This window comes from Leopardus geoffroyi, chromosome C3 (genome assembly GCF_018350155.1).
Source record: "Leopardus geoffroyi isolate Oge1 chromosome C3, O.geoffroyi_Oge1_pat1.0, whole genome shotgun sequence".
Taxonomy (NCBI): Eukaryota; Metazoa; Chordata; class Mammalia; order Carnivora; family Felidae; genus Leopardus; species Leopardus geoffroyi.
Genome location: NC_059338.1, coordinates 152,121,901 through 152,138,442, shown reverse-complemented (window position 1 = coordinate 152,138,442; position 16,542 = coordinate 152,121,901). Strand labels below are relative to the sequence as shown.

The following is a 16,542-nucleotide window of genomic DNA, read 5'->3' as shown; positions in this document are numbered from 1 at the left end:
TGGTGACTGAGGTGTTTTTCACACAGAGAAGGGTCAATGGAGAAAGATTTCACACTGGGGGGTGAAGTCAGCTCATCTTAAGGGTATTTGTCTATTGAACTTAACACTGCTCTATCACTCAGATATATCCAGCGTATCAGGAAATAATAGTGATAATGGTGGCCTCTTAACAACTGTGATAATATCCTTTGGAGGCAAATGTGTACATGGAGTATGTGCTACGAATGAAGATTTTGGAGAATTGATTGATTGATTGATTGATTTGAAATACTCTTTGATGCTTTGGCATCGGATGAGAGTTTATTGTTAGTAAATACCTGTTTTGTTTTGTTTTCTTTCTAGGAGGTGGTCTTTAATCCGAACTTGAGGAGGTTAATGAATGTCTTAAGGTCCGGTAATAAATTAATACGTTTGAATCATTACCACCATATCACCGAAGTGTTGATTCAGAGAATTTAAATGAGACACTTTTCCTATCTTCTTGTCCTAGGAGACCTGCACACTGTTTCTAATTCAGGGGGGAGATTGCTGTGTTAACTTGTGGACCACGGAATCCTTCTGCTATCTTTCCTGCATCTTAGAGCAGACATCAGAGCAGACCCTTGGCATCTGTGACTCCTTCCAGAGTTCTTCCTTAGAGCCCTTGAGCCTGGCTGTTAACTATCACCTCAGCCAGGTTGCAAAGAACTCTCAGGATAAAGCTCAAGATAAGGAAAGGAAACATCAAAGCTGAGCACCAACTCACTCCAAACCACAGGGCGTAAACACACGCGCGCACAAGCACGCTCTTGGGTGTGCCCGGGACTCGGAAGCCTCCTTGATTGATTCTGAAACGCGGCAGGCAGAGGTGCATTTGCACGGGGAGGTACAAATGTTGAGCGGAGCAGCACCTGCCGTGATCTGTGATCCGCCATTTGTCTTGAAAGGGCCAACAAGATAGAGGCCTGAACGCCTGAACTTTTGGAGGACTCCAAACAGCAGGAGCACCCTGGTGGAACAAAGGGCCACCGACATATGTGAGGGCTGCATTTTGTCAACTAGGTATCATGTTCCGGCCACAGCATGACAGACAAATGCCAGGCCAGATGAAGAGATATAATCTGCTCAACCCAATGCATCTGTACCTGGATCGTGTGATGGGGGCAGATGCTGATTCAATATGGATGCAGGTGCAGAAAAAAGGAAGAAAGAACCCAGACGCTGAAGCCAAGCGCTGCAGAAGTCCAGAGCCTCCCGGGGAGGCTCGGTTTTCGAAGTTACTGATCCGAACTTTTATGCGGTCTAAGTGCTTGTCTATGCAGTGCCGTGTTGAGGCGTTCTCACAGAGGAAGCCCGAGAGGATCTTTGGCATTTGGAAACTAAAAGCTTCTGTACGAACACTAACTAGTCCTTGTATCCTCCTCATGTCGTGGGCCTGTAGTGTGTCCCTGCCTCAATGGCTGCCATGTCCACACGTGATGATGGGCGTTCTTGGTGCTCCTTGCCATAACTGGATCATCAGGGGAGGTGCGGGGTTGGTGACTTGTCTGCCTCACTAGCACCGGGAACTCGACTTTGCTTATTAAGGCAGCCTATGTTTGTGTCACACAAGAGGTTTGGTGCTCTGCCCTTATCCTCGAGAATGTCCAATATCGACCATACTGAATAGTTCTTAAGATCGGAATTCAGAAACTTCCTGGTTGTTCGTCTGGTTGCTTTTATTCAAAAATTATTTAGCATCGTCTGTTAGTCAGTGTGCCATAGGCTCACATGAAATGGCCTGCATTTGCATAGAAAGAAAATATTAATGCAATTATTGAAGACGAGAAAGCTCTTTCCTCCCAGTGAGTCCTGGCCTCTGTCTCGGAAAACGGAAGATGCTTGCAGCCCTCCAAAGTGGGTATGTCTAACTTCTGAAACGTGTTGACATCTGGTTACCAGTGGGAGCCCTGCTATTTCTTCCTCCACATCTCCTTGTCTACTTTCCCTTTCTTCTTCTATTTTGTTCCTATTGTTGTGGTTGTCACCTCCCCCCACTCCTTCTATATTAGCTATTCCTTGGTTCACGTGAAGCTCAGAGGCGTGAAATTGCTCAAAGTTTTTTCTTCTTTGCTGCTCCTGAAGACATACTTGTAAGAGCTATTTAATTTTTTAAATCGAAACTTTTATTGAGATGCTTATAGATTCACATGCAGCTGTATCCTTTACCTAGTTTCTCTCAAGGAACGTCTTGCAAACTATAGTTGTAAAGAATAATGACATTCATACAGTCCATCGTTCTTATTAAAATTTCTCCAGTTATACTTGTGCCTGTGTGTGCCCGTGTGTGTGTGTGTGTGTGTGCGCGCACATGTGCAGCACAATACTATTTTATCACATACGTAGGTTTGGGCATCCACCACCAATGTCAAGATACTGAGCGCTTCATTACCACAAGGATCCTCCTTGTTGCCCCTGTTTTTTATTAGTAGTAAATTTCAGTTTTTAGAATAGTTTTAGATTTACAAAGAAATTAGACAGGTGTTAACAGAAAATCCCCATGTACTTCCTGCACTCCCCACATACAGTTCCTCCTATTACTGTCATCTTATGCTACTATGTTTTATTCATTACAGATTAGTAAGCCAATGTTCAGAACCTTATCTAGGTTACCACTTTATAGGTTCGGGACCTTATCTAGGCTACCACGCTATATTTAGTGGTCATATCTTCTCTGGCTGCTCTCGGCTGTGGCGGTTTCTGACTTCCCTTGATTTTGATTTCTTTGAAAAGTTTTGAGAAGGATTGATCAAGTATTTTGTAGGGTACTGCTCTATTGGCATATGTCTGAGTTTTTTCCTCAAATTAGACTGAAGTTACGGTTTTGGGAGAAAGACCACAGAGGTAAAGTGTCATTTTCATCCCATCATACCAAGGGTACTTACTGTCAACATGATTTATAGTTGTTGATGTTGACCTTGCTCACCTGGCTGAGGTTGTGTTTATTAGGCACCACTCATTCTTAACATAGCGCAGGAGGTATTAGCAAATGCAATGAGACAACAAAAGGAAATAATAGATATAAGGATTGGGAAGGGAGAAGCAAAACTGTCTTTGTTTACAGATAATGTGATTGTTTATATAAAAAATTTAAAAAAAAGAATCTACACAAATATTCCTCTTGGAACTAATAAGATGTTATAGCAAGGTTGTAAGATACGAGGTTTATACATAATTCACTTTCTTATATACCAGCAGTGAATAATGGCTTTGAAGTTTAAAGCATGCTATTATTTATATTGTCTTAAAATATCAAATGCTTAGGTATAAATCTAACAAAATGTGTACAAGCTCTATATGAAGAAAAGTACAAAACTCTGATAAAAGAAATAAAAAAGCGAAATAAACGGAGAGATATTCCACGTTCATTGGTAAGAGGACTTGATATGATCAACATGTCAGTTTTTGTCAAGTTGGTAAATAGATTCAGTTCAAGTCCACTCCAAATAACAGCAAGTTACCTTGTGGATATTGGCAAATGGATCCTGAAGTTTGTACAAAAAGGCAAAGACCCAAAATAGCCAAGTCAATATCGCGGAAGAAAAATGAAGTCAGAGGACTGACAGTGCCCCACTTCAAGACTTACCAGAGAGCTACAGTGACAAGAGCAGTTTGATGTGGTTGAAAGAATAGACAAATAGATCAATAGGACGGAAAAGAGAGCCAGAAATAGATCCTCACAAATAGAGCCGACTGGTCTTTGACGAAAGAGCAAAGCCAATACAGTGAAGAAAAGGCAGTCTTTTCGGCAACTAATGCTGGAACACCGGGACACACACAGGCGTGGACTGGAATCTAGACACAGACCTCATATTCGCCACATAAATGAACCCAACGCGGATCATGGATCTACAGCTGAAATGCAAAATTACAAAACTCGTCAAGGTACCATAGAAGAAAATCTAGGTACCTTCGGATTTGACAATGACTTTACAGATACAGCACGAAAGTTATGATCCATGAAAGAAATAACTTCAATAAAATCAAAGACTCTGCTCTGTGAAAGACACAGTCACAACAGGAAGACAAGCCACAGACTGGGAGAAAATATTTTCCAAGCCCGTAGAATGTATGAAACCCTCACAAGCATAGAATCAACCGAGACGTAAGCTGTGCACTTCCAGTGATAATGATGTGTCAATATATGTTCATCACTTGTAACAACTGTACCACTCTGGTAGGGAATATCGGTAAAATGGGAGGCTGTGTATATATATGCAAGAGCAAAGAGTGTATAGGAAATCTTCCTCTCAGTTTTGTTGTGAATCTAAAACTGATCTAAAAATTAAAGTCTGTCATTAAAAACTTTGTTCAGCGTATCCGTGCATCTGCGGAGGGTCTCTTGGTGGGGGAGAGTGTGGGACAAATGGGTTGGCTTGCTGTGGCCACTGCCTTCTAGATTACACTGGCCTGTACGATTTTTCCTGGGAGGAGGGGAGTCTTAGGCTTCTGGGATGAAGAGGTCTTGTTGGGTCTGGTAGGAAGGAGCTGTCTCCCCTCACTGCTATGGGAAGGACCTTGTCCCCCCTGCTCTCCCCTGCCCCCCAGTGAGCAATGGGTTGGCCCGTGCTATCCTCTGTTGTAGGCTGAGGGTTAAGAAGCCCTGGGGCAGGACCACCTTCTGCTGGTGAAGGAGGGGCTGTGGCCATCCTGCTGGGGAGTTTTCTTCAAGTCCCAGGTTCCCAAATCCTTGCATCTTTCTCTACTGCGTTTCTCTCTTTTCCTTTATCAATTCTCAGCGTTTATTCGGGGAGAACAGTCAGAAATGGATCTGTGCCATCCTGTTGGGACCAGGGATTTGTTTCTCTAAGTTTTGAGCAGACCCTAAAAGCATTTGCTTCGTTTGGTGGCTGGTGCATCCTTTCCGATGCTGTATTTGAACAAAGTACAGACTTATTTCCTTTAGGGTTCCAGCTTCTGTTGGGCTGTACTGGGCTATTCGTCTATGAGAGAAAGTTCAAAAGAGGAGAGGAGTGGACAAGAAATGTCGTGGGCTTAATGAAACGCAGTTGAATTATCTCTCTTGTACAAAACTGCATCAGATACAGCACTGATTCATTTGACCAGAAGGCTTCTTTGTGTGTGGCAGGGAAGGACGTGAGATATTTGGGAGTGGAATGCCGAAGGGGCACAGGATGATGATGGGGAAGTTCGAGACTTCTGTGACACAGCCTCCTGGGAAAACATAGTCCACCTGACTCCGGCCACACCTGTGTGTGAAATCGGACAGGCATTGTGAGGCGTGAGACTGAGGTAACAAGTAAAGCTCCTAACTCTGGTAACAAAGGCCCTACTGCAAAGTAGGGCAAGGATATTCATTTGTTTGGCCTTTAGAGTTTTTTTTTTTAAGATAACATTTATTTTTTTTAAGTTAATTTATTTATTTTGAGACAGAAGCAGTGAGAGCGAGTGGAGGAAGGGCAGAGAGAGAGGGAGAGAGAGAATTACAAGCAGGCCAGGTCAAAGCAGAGCCCAATGTGGGGCTTGAACTCACGATCTGTGAAATCGTGATCTAAGCCGAAATTAAGAGTCAATTGCTTAACTGACTGAGCCACCCAGATACCCTGTGGCCCTCTATAGTTGTAACAATATGGTCTGGTCAAACTTGACAGTTTCCAAGCTTGCAATAAAATTATTCTCATGGCTCCATATTCACACCTTTTATAAATTTAAATCAGCTTTAAATAACATTTTAGAACACTTGTTGTGAAATGCAAGACACATAAACATCGATCCATAGCATAATGAATTATTACAAGCTGATCGCATGGTATTTGCCACTGGGTCTGGTAGCAGAAGGTTCTCTCTTCCCCATCCTTCTCTCCCCCTCTGCTGAAGGAGCCTCTGTTCTGAGTGGTGAGGGTCTCCCTTCTTACTCTTATGAAAAAATTTCAAACATAAGTATGCTTTAAAATTTTTTTTAAGTTTATTTATTTATTTTTTTTTTTTTTTAAATTTTTTTTTCAACGTTTATTTATTTTTGGGACAGAGAGAGACAGAGCATGAACGGGGGAGGGGCAGAGAGAGAGGGAGACACAGAATCGGAAACAGGCTCCAGGCTCCGAGCCATCAGCCCAGAGCCTGACGCGGGGCTCGAACTCACGGACCGCGAGATCGTGACCTGGCTGAAGTCGGACGCTTAACCGACTGCGCCACCCAGGCGCCCCTAAGTTTATTTATTTTTGACAGACAGAGAAAGAGAGCATAAGCTGGGGAGGGGCAGAGAGAGAGGGAGACACAGGATCCAAAGCAGGCTTCAGGCTCTGATCTGTCAGCACAGAGCCTGAAGCGGGGCTTGAACTTATGAACCATGAGATCATCACCTGGGCTGAAGAGGACATTTAACTGACTGAGCCACCCAGGTGCCCCATACACATGCTTTTAAGTACTCTATTGAACTTGTTTTTGAACTTGATGTAATGAAGTTCTACAACATGTATACATTGTGTCTGACTTTTTTCCTTAAACACTGTGCTATTTATCCATGTCGCTTTAATTGATCTAAATTTAGCTCTGATATAAAAAGGACACAGTCACAAATAGGAAGATGAGAGATTAGGGGCACCTGGGTGGCTCAGGTCGTGATCTCACAGTTTGTAAGTTCGAGCCCCACGTTGGGCTCTGTGCTGAAAGCTTGGAGCCTGGAGGCTGCTTCGGAATCTGTGTCTCCCTCTCGCTCTGCCCCTCCCCACTCACACTCTGTCTCTCTCTCTTTCAAAAACAAAATAAAAACATTAAAAAAACTAAAAAAAAAAAAAAAAGATGAGAGATGAGTAAGAATAAATACAAAGGAATGACAGGACTATAATGATAGTTTCAAATATGATATAAACACAAAGGGAACAACTATAGAATACGTGTTTGAGATCTTAGATACATGAATAAAAAAATAGTTCATGAATTATTATTTATGGGTTGTCTACCAGAGTCAGGCTGTAATTTTGTTTTAACTTTGCAGTGGCTTTATAGGCTTGTGTCCTTATCTCCTTTTTCAGAGCAGAAGATGGAGATTTAGAGAAGCCAGGTTTCCTGCTCACGGTCAGCAGGTTCGCAGCCCATGAATACACGCCAGAGCCATGTGCTGACCCACCTGTCCTGTTACAAAGGTGCTCCCAAAACATCAAAGAAAACTAAAAAGATCTACCAGATCCAGCGAGGAAAAACTAAAAAGAGGAGAACTAAAACGATCTACCATTTCCAGCGAGGAAATGCTGATGAATAAAAAAACCAGAAAACAAAACTGATGATTTCTTATGTTGATACAGTCCCCCCACGAAACCAAGGCATTTTGGACAAAAAGGGTAAAACAAATATTGCTAAGAGGAAGTGTAAGTAAGCCAAAGGCGATCATAAGAAAGTTCAGCTCGATTAGAGTTTAAACCTCTTGGCCAAAATGAATCATGGACCCGAGTGGATAAAACTTCCATGTGTTTGTTGAATGAATGCGCGGTTAGTATCACTCAACCACTGTGGGTAATGGTTAAGGCCTGTAGAAAATTTCTGCAACAACAGGAATGTGAGAAGTAAAGTTCCAGTGTCCTTGCTGGGCAAGAATTCTACCAATTATAGACTTGAAAGCCTGCTGTAGATTTAAACAAGAGTTGAGAAATAATTTCTAAATGTTTAGAAAGGAAACACGATCATCAAAGCTACCATGGATTTACTCAGAACAAGTTGTTATGTGAACTAGCCCGATTTCCTTTTTCGTCAGTGTTGCCAGCTGGTAAACAGATCTGGATTTCAACAAGGCATCTGGCAGGGGTCTCCTGTTATCCTTTTGGAAAGGTGGTGAGATGTGCGAGCCACAGAGTGATGAGTGAGATGGAGGTCACCTCGGAGGGCAGCCTCTGTGTGAGCTCAGGTCTGCTCTCAGCTTGGTCCTGACCCTTCATCCTTGAGGACTTGGAGGAAGCAATGGGAAGAAAATGTACCCAATTACTAGATGACGGGGAAGCCGGGTGGGTGATGACCATGAAGGAGAGCTGGTCAAGGATACTGAAACATCTCAAGTACCTGGAAATATTGAATAACTAAAGCTTAATAGAGATTGATATAATTCTTTACATTTGGTTCAAAGTACGAGACAGAACAGAAAAAATTTTGCAAATATAATGACACAAAGCTCAGCTTCAGCTCCGGGGGGAATCATCTTGATGGTTGAGAAGACATTGCGTATCAGTCAACGGAGCCACATGCCCTCTGTATGGCAGGTGGTTCAAGTCACAACCACCTGTCAAGAACTAATTCTAAGGGTGTCTAGCTTTATAGAACACTCCCTGTCCTCCCGATCAGATGATATTTCTGTCATCTCTGTTCTTATAAGACATAAGCTCTAGTTCTCTGCTGGAGTTTATCATTTTTTTCCCCTAAAATGTTACGGATTTATAAACAGTTTAAGGGATCCCAATGGCACTGTTCCTGGCTTGAGGCCTTGGCTCACATTTCAGACACCTCTGTGTTCTCAGCGAAGTAGCTGCTCATTAGATAGTTCCTCAATGAACGCTATTGTATTAATATAACTAAGGACTAATGTGGTCTTGGGTCATGTCAATAACACAGTGTCCAGACAAGGGTGAGTTGGGGAGGGCTTTGGCACATGGAAGTGGCCCTACGTTAGACATCAGTTGGCAAGAGAAATTCAAATCACTTCATGAGAGGAATGGCAGAAAGAACCAGAGCATTTTTTCTGTTTTGTTTTGTTTTGTTTTGTTTTGTTTTAATGTTTTGTTTTGTCTGGGCTCGAAAATACAAGAGTTAAGAACAGAAAGGAGTGCGATCTCTAAGGACTTTCACGTAAAGAAAGTCCACCTTCCTCTGTTCCGCTCTAGCGGGCAAAGCAAGTTGGAAATCACATACACACAGAATTCAGTTTGATAAGGAAGACTTTTCTAAAAATTAGGAATGAGGCAAGGATAAAATAAGATGTCTCGGTAAGCCTTGAGTTACTTTTATGGGACATTGTCAACGCGTTGAAATAGCATCAATAGATGGTATTGTTGAGGCTATTGGACTAACTTCCGGTGAAATAAAGGCGCATGGCACTGGAATAGTCGTGGCTGGATGTGATCCAGTTAAGAGGGATAAAAACGTTACAAATGAAGTGCGGAGCGTTCCACCAGTGGTTCTCTGCAGATTTACCCTCGGACTGATACCTCTTAGAAAAGCCATATGATTAAAGTATTTTAAATCATTTACTAGAAAGTGAGATTGAATTTAGCAAGTTCATAAATGTGTCTATTGATATTTTTAAGGCGTGATCTTTTTTACTGCATGATGTATCCTCTCAGAGTGCTCAAAATTGAATGCTTGGACCAAAGCATGGACGCTGGAACTTCTGAGCTCATGGTGCTGAGCTCTGAGATGACCTGGCACCATCTCCCAGGAAACAAAGTACCCATAACTTGGGGGTAGCGTGTGCCCTCTGATACACTAAGCTTAAACTAACGGGGGCAATAAAACCTTCTAGACAACTGGCACGCTCCGCTTACCAGCACTCCAAACTGAAATCAGTAAGAGTTCCATGCCGGCAATTATAACAAGCTGTCTGTGGCTTTCCTAAAAAGACGTCCATTTGCTTGTCTTTGCTTTTTGGAGTCCCCAAGGCGAGTTGGGGTGTGGGTCTACTTCTAACAGATATACTGCTTGCAGCGTGGATTTTGGGGAGGCGTCCACTCGCCTCTGAGAACAGGGCTTTTCCACGTGGCGAGCCATCGGCCTATTTCTGCTGCTACCTTGGACAGATGGCCTGGACCTCCCCCTCCCTCTGGTCACGTGGGGATTCCAGCCTCCTGCGATTGTCCCTTATGACCTCTTCCTTCTTGTTTTATCACTGTCCCATGTAGGGCATTATAATATTTTTTTTCAGCTTTTTTCAGCTTTTTTTCCCAGCTTTTTTCAAATGTGACTGTAAGAGATGCTTATGTATGTATATCTTTGGTCAAAAATGACAGAAGTCAAACTGATTCTAAATAAAAAGGAATCTAGAAACTTCTATTTCTGCGGAAATGGATTAGATATGTATTTACTTTATTCCTTCTACTAAGCACAACCCAAACCTCTGGGTACTGTATCTAAAACATCCATAGGAAGAGTCTGAAAGGTGAAGACAAGAAGGCAGACCAGCTAGAGATTTTGAAATCCAGGGAATAATAAAATGGAGATGAGTTCCCTGGGTTTTCTTTTTGCCTTTTATGTCATATACTTGGGCTCAAAGAAGCCAGCAAGCCAGAAACACAAAATGACAAAGCAGAAAAATGCTCCCTAAAAAGACAAAGGACCAGGAAAGGGGCAGTCTGGAAATACATAAAAACCTTGAGATAACAATCACTAAATTGAAGCTAAAACACTGTGGGTAAACAGTGGCCCCCACTCTCTCCAGAGAATGTTGTGTGAAGAGCCTAGACTTCCAACTCAGTAGGCTGTTCCTAATTCCTCCTAACTTCCAACTCACTAGGCTTTTTTGAGGTTTCCTAATTCCTCATCACCTGCTGAGCCCTGGCCAAAGTGTCTGGGAAGGCCACGTGGGAGCTGCTGCTTTCGTGCCTCATAAAATGGGGAAGGTAATGACTCCCACCCCCTTGTGGGGACCCTGAACTTCCAGCCCCACCCAGCACTAATGAAGAACCCTCTTTGTCCACTCAGGGTGGTGTCAGAAGAGGTCTAGCAGAGACCCAGGACTGTAACTGCTACTCAACAGTGCAGAGGCCCACCAGCTACCTCCCTTCACACGGTGTCTGTGGAGGCCACACGGCAAACAGCAACGAAGCATCCCTAAAGACAGGTAAGCACCAGTGGAGGCCTGGTAAGAAGCCGGAAATCCCATCCGCACCCAGTAATGATGAGAAGTCCCCTCTCGGGTGCCAAAGGTGGTCAGTGGGGAATTTGGACCTCACCCCACTTGGCAGAAAATATGATGTCTGTGCCTTCACCCATCATAGGAGTAGCAGAGAAAGCAACTAAAAAATAAAATATAAATAAAATACAGAACCCTCTAACATACAAACTATCTAGATTTCCATAAAAATTTTGCTCATCAAACCACAAGTGAGAAAGATCTCAACTTTAAAATCATATGAATGTTGGGGCGCCTGGGTGGCGCAGTCGGTTGAGCGTCCGACTTCAGCCAGGTCACGATCTCGCGGTCCGTGAGTTCGAGCCCCGCGTCGGGCTCTGGGCTGATGGCTCAGAGCCTGGAGCCTGTTTCCGATTCTGTGTCTCCCTCTCTCTCTGCCCCTCCCCCGTTCATGCTCTGTCTCTCTCTGTCCCAAAAATAAATAAACGTTGAAAAAAAAAATTAAAAAAAATAAAATAAAATAAAATCATATGAATGCCAACAACGAGATGATAGATGTTAGAGTTATCTGAAAAAGATTTTAAGTAGCCATGATAAATTTTTCAACAAGCAATTCCAAACATACTTGAAACCAATGGGAAAGTAGAAAATATCAGAAAAAAAAAATAGAAAGTCTCAGCAAAGAAGATATAAAGCAGAAGAAAACAAATTTTACACCTACAAATTACAATGGCTGAAATGAATGAAATCATGAGCAGACAGGAAGAGGCAGAGGGGAGCATAGCCAAACTGGAAGACAGAGCAGAAGTTACCTACTCTAAACAAAATGGACTGAAAAAAAATGAGCATAAACTAAGGGTTAGGTTATGTAGGACCGTAATAAAATATCTGATGTTTATGTTGTCAGAGCCCCAGAGAGAAAAATCATGTGGGGATAAAAAGTACCCTAATAACTTCTGAAAACGTCTCCTAGTTTCGAAAAACAAAAACATTAACCTACAGATTCAAGAAGATGAGCATAGATCAAAGAGAACAAACCCAGAATAATCTATACCAAGACAGCTAAAAGTCAAACTTCTACAAAATAAAGACCAAAAGTAAGTGTGAAAGCAGTGAGAGAGAAATGGCTCCTGACATACTGGGGTGGGAGTGGGGGGAACAAGTCAAATGATAGCAGATACCTCAGAGGAAATCATAAAGTCCAGAAACGCAGCATTTTTTTTTTATTAATAGACTTTATTTTTAAAAGGTTTTAGGTTCACAGCAAAATTAAGCATGATATCTCCTGAGAGTGGTTCATTTGTTAGTCAGTGAACCTACACGGACACACCATAATCACTCCGAGCCCACAACTTACATGAGGGTTCACTCTTGGTGTTGTGCATTCTATGAATTTGAGCAAATGTATAATAATATGTATTTGCCATTGTAGTGTCATGCAGAATAGTTTCACTGCCCTAAAAATCCCCTGTGATGCACTTATCCATCCCTCCCTCTCCCCAGCCTCTGACAACCACTGATCTTTTTACTGTCTCCATAGTTTTGCCTTTTCCACAATGTCATATGGTTGGAATCATGCAGTGTGCAGCCTTTTCAGATTGCCTTTTTCCTTCATGTCTTGTCATGGCTTGATAGCTTTTTTTTTTTCCTTCCTTTTTTTCCAGCATGGAATAATATTCCACTGTGTAATGTAGCATGGTTTATTTAATCCATTCACCTATTGGAGGACATCTTAGTTGCTTTCAAGTTTTGTCAATCATAAATAAAGCTACTACAGACATTCAGACATTCAGTTTTCGTGTGTATATAAATTTTTAAATCATTTGGTTATACAGGCATACCTTGTTGTATTGCACTTGATTGGAATTGCACATCATAGACATTAAGTTTGTTGTTTTGTTTTGGTTTTTCAAATTGGAGGTTTGTGGCAACCCTGTGTCCAGCAAATCTATCAGCACCATTTTTTTCCAACAGCATTTGGTCATGGTGTTTCATATGCTTCGTATGCTGCTGAATTCTGCTTTCTAGTATTTTGTTGAGGCTATTTACATAAATGTTCATAAGGGATATTGATCTATAGTTTTCTTTTCTGGTAGAGTCTTTGTCTGGCTTTAGTATCAGGGTAATACTGGGCTCACAGAATATGTATGAAATACTATCTCCTTTTCAGTTGTTTTTTTTTTTTTTTTTTTTTTTTTGGAAACCTTTGGGAAGGATTGGTATTAGTTTTTTAAATTTTTTATAGAATTTACCAGTGAAGCCATCAAGTTTAGAACTTTTCTTTGTTGAGAGATTTTTGATTATGGATTTGATCTTTTTGCTAGTTATAGATCTATTCAGATTTTCCATTTCTTCTTGATTGAGTCTTGGTAGATTTTATGTTTCTAAAGATTTGTCTATTTCACTTAAATTCAATTGTTCATAATACTCTCTTATGATACTTTTTATTTCTGTAGAATCTATGGTAATGTCCCCACTTTCATTTATGATTTTAATAATTTGAGCCTCCTTTCTTTTTTAATTAGTCTATCTGACTAAAAGGTTGTCAATTTTACTAATCTTTGCAAAGAACCAACTTTTGCTTTCATTGATTCTGTATTCTCTTCTGTTTCATTTATCTTTCCTCTAATTTTTATTGTTTACTTAATTTTGATAGTTTTCAGTTTAGTTTGTTCTTCTTTTTATAGTTCATTAAATTATAAAAATTATGTTGTCTATTTGAGATCTCTCTCTCTCTTTTAATGCAAGCATTTGTAACCATAGACCTCCCCCTTGGCACCATTTTCCCTGTATTCCACAGTTTGGGTAGGTTGTGTTTTTGTTATCATTCATCTCTAACCATTATTTAATTTCCTTTCTGATTTATTCTTTGATCCATTGGTTGTTTGAAAGTATATTGTTAAATTTCCACAGTTTTGTGAAGTTTTCCGTTTTCCTTTTGTTACTGATTTCTAATTTCATCTCTTAGTCAAAGAAGATACTTTGCGTGATATCTATCTGTTTAAATCTACTAAGACTTAATTTGTGGCCTAACTCAGGGTCTATCCTGGAAAATGTCCCATGTCCACTTGAGGAGAGTATACCTGCTGTTTTTGCAAGGTAGAGTATTCTACCTGTGCCTGTCGGGTCTGGTTGGCATATTGTGTTAGGTCTTCTATCTTCTAACTCATCTTCTGTCTGGCTGTTCTGTCTAGGAACTGAGAGTGTGGTATTGAAGTCTCCAGCTACTTTTGTGAAGCTATCTATTTCTCCCTTCAGTTGTGTTGGTTTGATGGTCTGTCATTGGGTGCATAAATGTTTATAATTTTTTACTTTTTTTGCAGAATTGAACCTTTTGCTAATATAATTGTGCTTCTCCTTGTCTCTCATAATCTTAAGTTTATTTTGTCTGATATTATTAGCACAGCCAGCCCTGCTTTCTTTGGATTACTGTTTGAATCTCAAGTAAGTTTCTTTCACCCATCACATTTTGAATCATCTGTTTTCACCTATTCTGTCCATCTCTCTCTCTTTTGATTGGAGATCTTAGTCCATTTATATTTAAAGTAATTATTTACGGGACATAGAATAATTTACAAACTTATTGAATCACTATATTGTGCACCTGATATTAATGTAATATTGTATGTTAACTATACAAGAAAGACAGAAAGAAAGAAAGAAAGAAAGAAAGAAAGAAAGAAAGAAAGAGAGAAAGGAAAGGAAAAAATGGAAAAAAAAATAGGGACAGAAAATAAAATGGTGGTTGCCAAGGGGCTGGGAGGAGAGAATGGGGAATTATTGTTTAATGGGTGCAGAATTTCAGTTTTGTAAGATGAAAAGAGTTCTGGAGATAGATGGTGGTGATGGCTACATGATAATACAAATATAGTTGAAACCATTAAACTCTACACTTAAAAATGGTTGAAATGGTAAATTTAATTTCATTTGTATTTTACCACAATAAAAACATTTAAAAGGTAAAAAAAAAAAAAACTATAATTACTTTCAGAGACTTCTGTCTTGTGCTCTTTATTCCTTGTATACCTTATAGATTTTTCTGCATTACTAACTTCTTTTGTGTTTAGCTGCCTTTTTCTAATAAAATGATGAAATTCCATTCTTATTTCCTTTTGTGTATAGTATATAGCTATTTTATTTGTGATTATCATGATGGTTACATTCCATATCTTAAAGTTTAATGTTGTAATTTAAATTTATACAGCTTAACTTCAATAACAATCATTTTATTTTCAAATACAAAAACTGATGCTTTACAGCTCTGTTTCCACCTCTTGCTCATTTTTAATTGAGTTGTTCATTTTCTTATTGTTGAGTTTTAAGAGTTCTTTGTATATTTTGGATAACTGTCCTTTATCAGATTTGTCATTCGTGACAAATTTTTTATCTAAGTATGTGGCTTGTCTTCTTATTCTCTTGGCAACGTCATTCCCAGAGCACGGTCTTGTGATGTTGTAAAGTTATGTAGAGTGAATGTGGGAGACAATCATGTTGTAAATGTGGTAAAAGGAAGTACTGTAAGGTACGATATTTCCACATCAGTGAACTGAAAGAATAATGACACCAGAAAATTGTGACATTACAATTACAGTTGTAATTGTAATTACATTACAATTATATTGTGACAATGTAATACCTTAGAACAATCAAGTTATATAAAGAGTTATGCTCAAAATCATCAAAGCTAAATAAAAATGGGTTTCTAAAAAATGTTCAGGTAACCCACAGGAAGGCAGGAAAAAGAAATAGAAGGCCGTTATGAACTGAATATTTGTATCTCCCCCCGCCAAATTCATATTTTGTGATCTAATTCCCAGTTTGACGGTATTTGGACATGAAGCCTTTAGGAGGAAATTAGGCCATGATGGTAGAATTAGTGCTCATGATAGGATTAGTGCTTTTATAAGAAGAGACCAGGGGGGCGCCTGGGTGGCGCAGTCGGTTAAGCGTCCGACTTCAGCCAGGTCACGATCTCGCGGTCCATGAGTTTGAGCCCCGCGTCAGGCTCTGGGCTGATGGCTCAGAGCCTGGAGCCTGTTTCCGATTCTGTGTCTCCCTCTCTCTCTGCCCCTCCCCCGTTCATGCTCTGTCTCTCTCTGTCCCAAAAATAAATAAACGTTGAAAGAAAAATTTAAAAAAAAAAAATAAGAAGAGACCAGAGAACTATCTAATCCTCTCTCTCCCTTACAAAGATAAAAGAGAAATTGGCAGTCTGCAACCTGGAAAAGGGCCCTCATTGGAGTACAACCTTGCTGGCAGCCTGATCTTAGACTTCCAGCCTCCGGAGCTGTTAGAAATAAATAGTCAACCCATCAATCCATAAACTGCCCACTTATAGTATTTTGTAATAGCAGCCTGACACAGGCACAGACAATAAACAGCAATAATAAAAACCCAAAAAGAGCAAACAGAAAATAAAACAAAATGTCAGACTTAAGCCCTAACAACTGTAATTACATCATAGGTAGTTGACTTAAATACACAAGGGACAGAAATTAAAAACATAATCAAATTTTACATTGTATACGAGAAATTCATTTCAGATATAATATAAGCAGGTTGAAAACAAAATGATAGTAATGTACCATGCAGATATTAATCAAAAGAAATGAAGAACAGGGGCACCTGGGTGGCTCAGTTGGTTAAGCATCACACTTTGGCTCAGGTCATGATCTCGTGTTTCATGATTCCGAGCTCCACCTCAGGCTCTGTGCTGACAGCTCAGAGCCTGG

The 16,542-nt window shown here is 40.4% G+C and overlaps 1 long non-coding RNA gene across 1 annotated transcript; it reads left to right on the top strand.

Moving 5' to 3' along the window:
- Positions 1 to 340: 340 nt before the first annotated feature.
- On the top strand, positions 341 to 1,675 carry LOC123586309. The gene is made up of 2 exons (XR_006706735.1): positions 341 to 394; positions 491 to 1,675. It is a non-coding gene; the product is annotated as an uncharacterized LOC123586309 (long non-coding RNA).
- Positions 1,676 to 16,542: the final 14,867 nt, after the last annotated feature.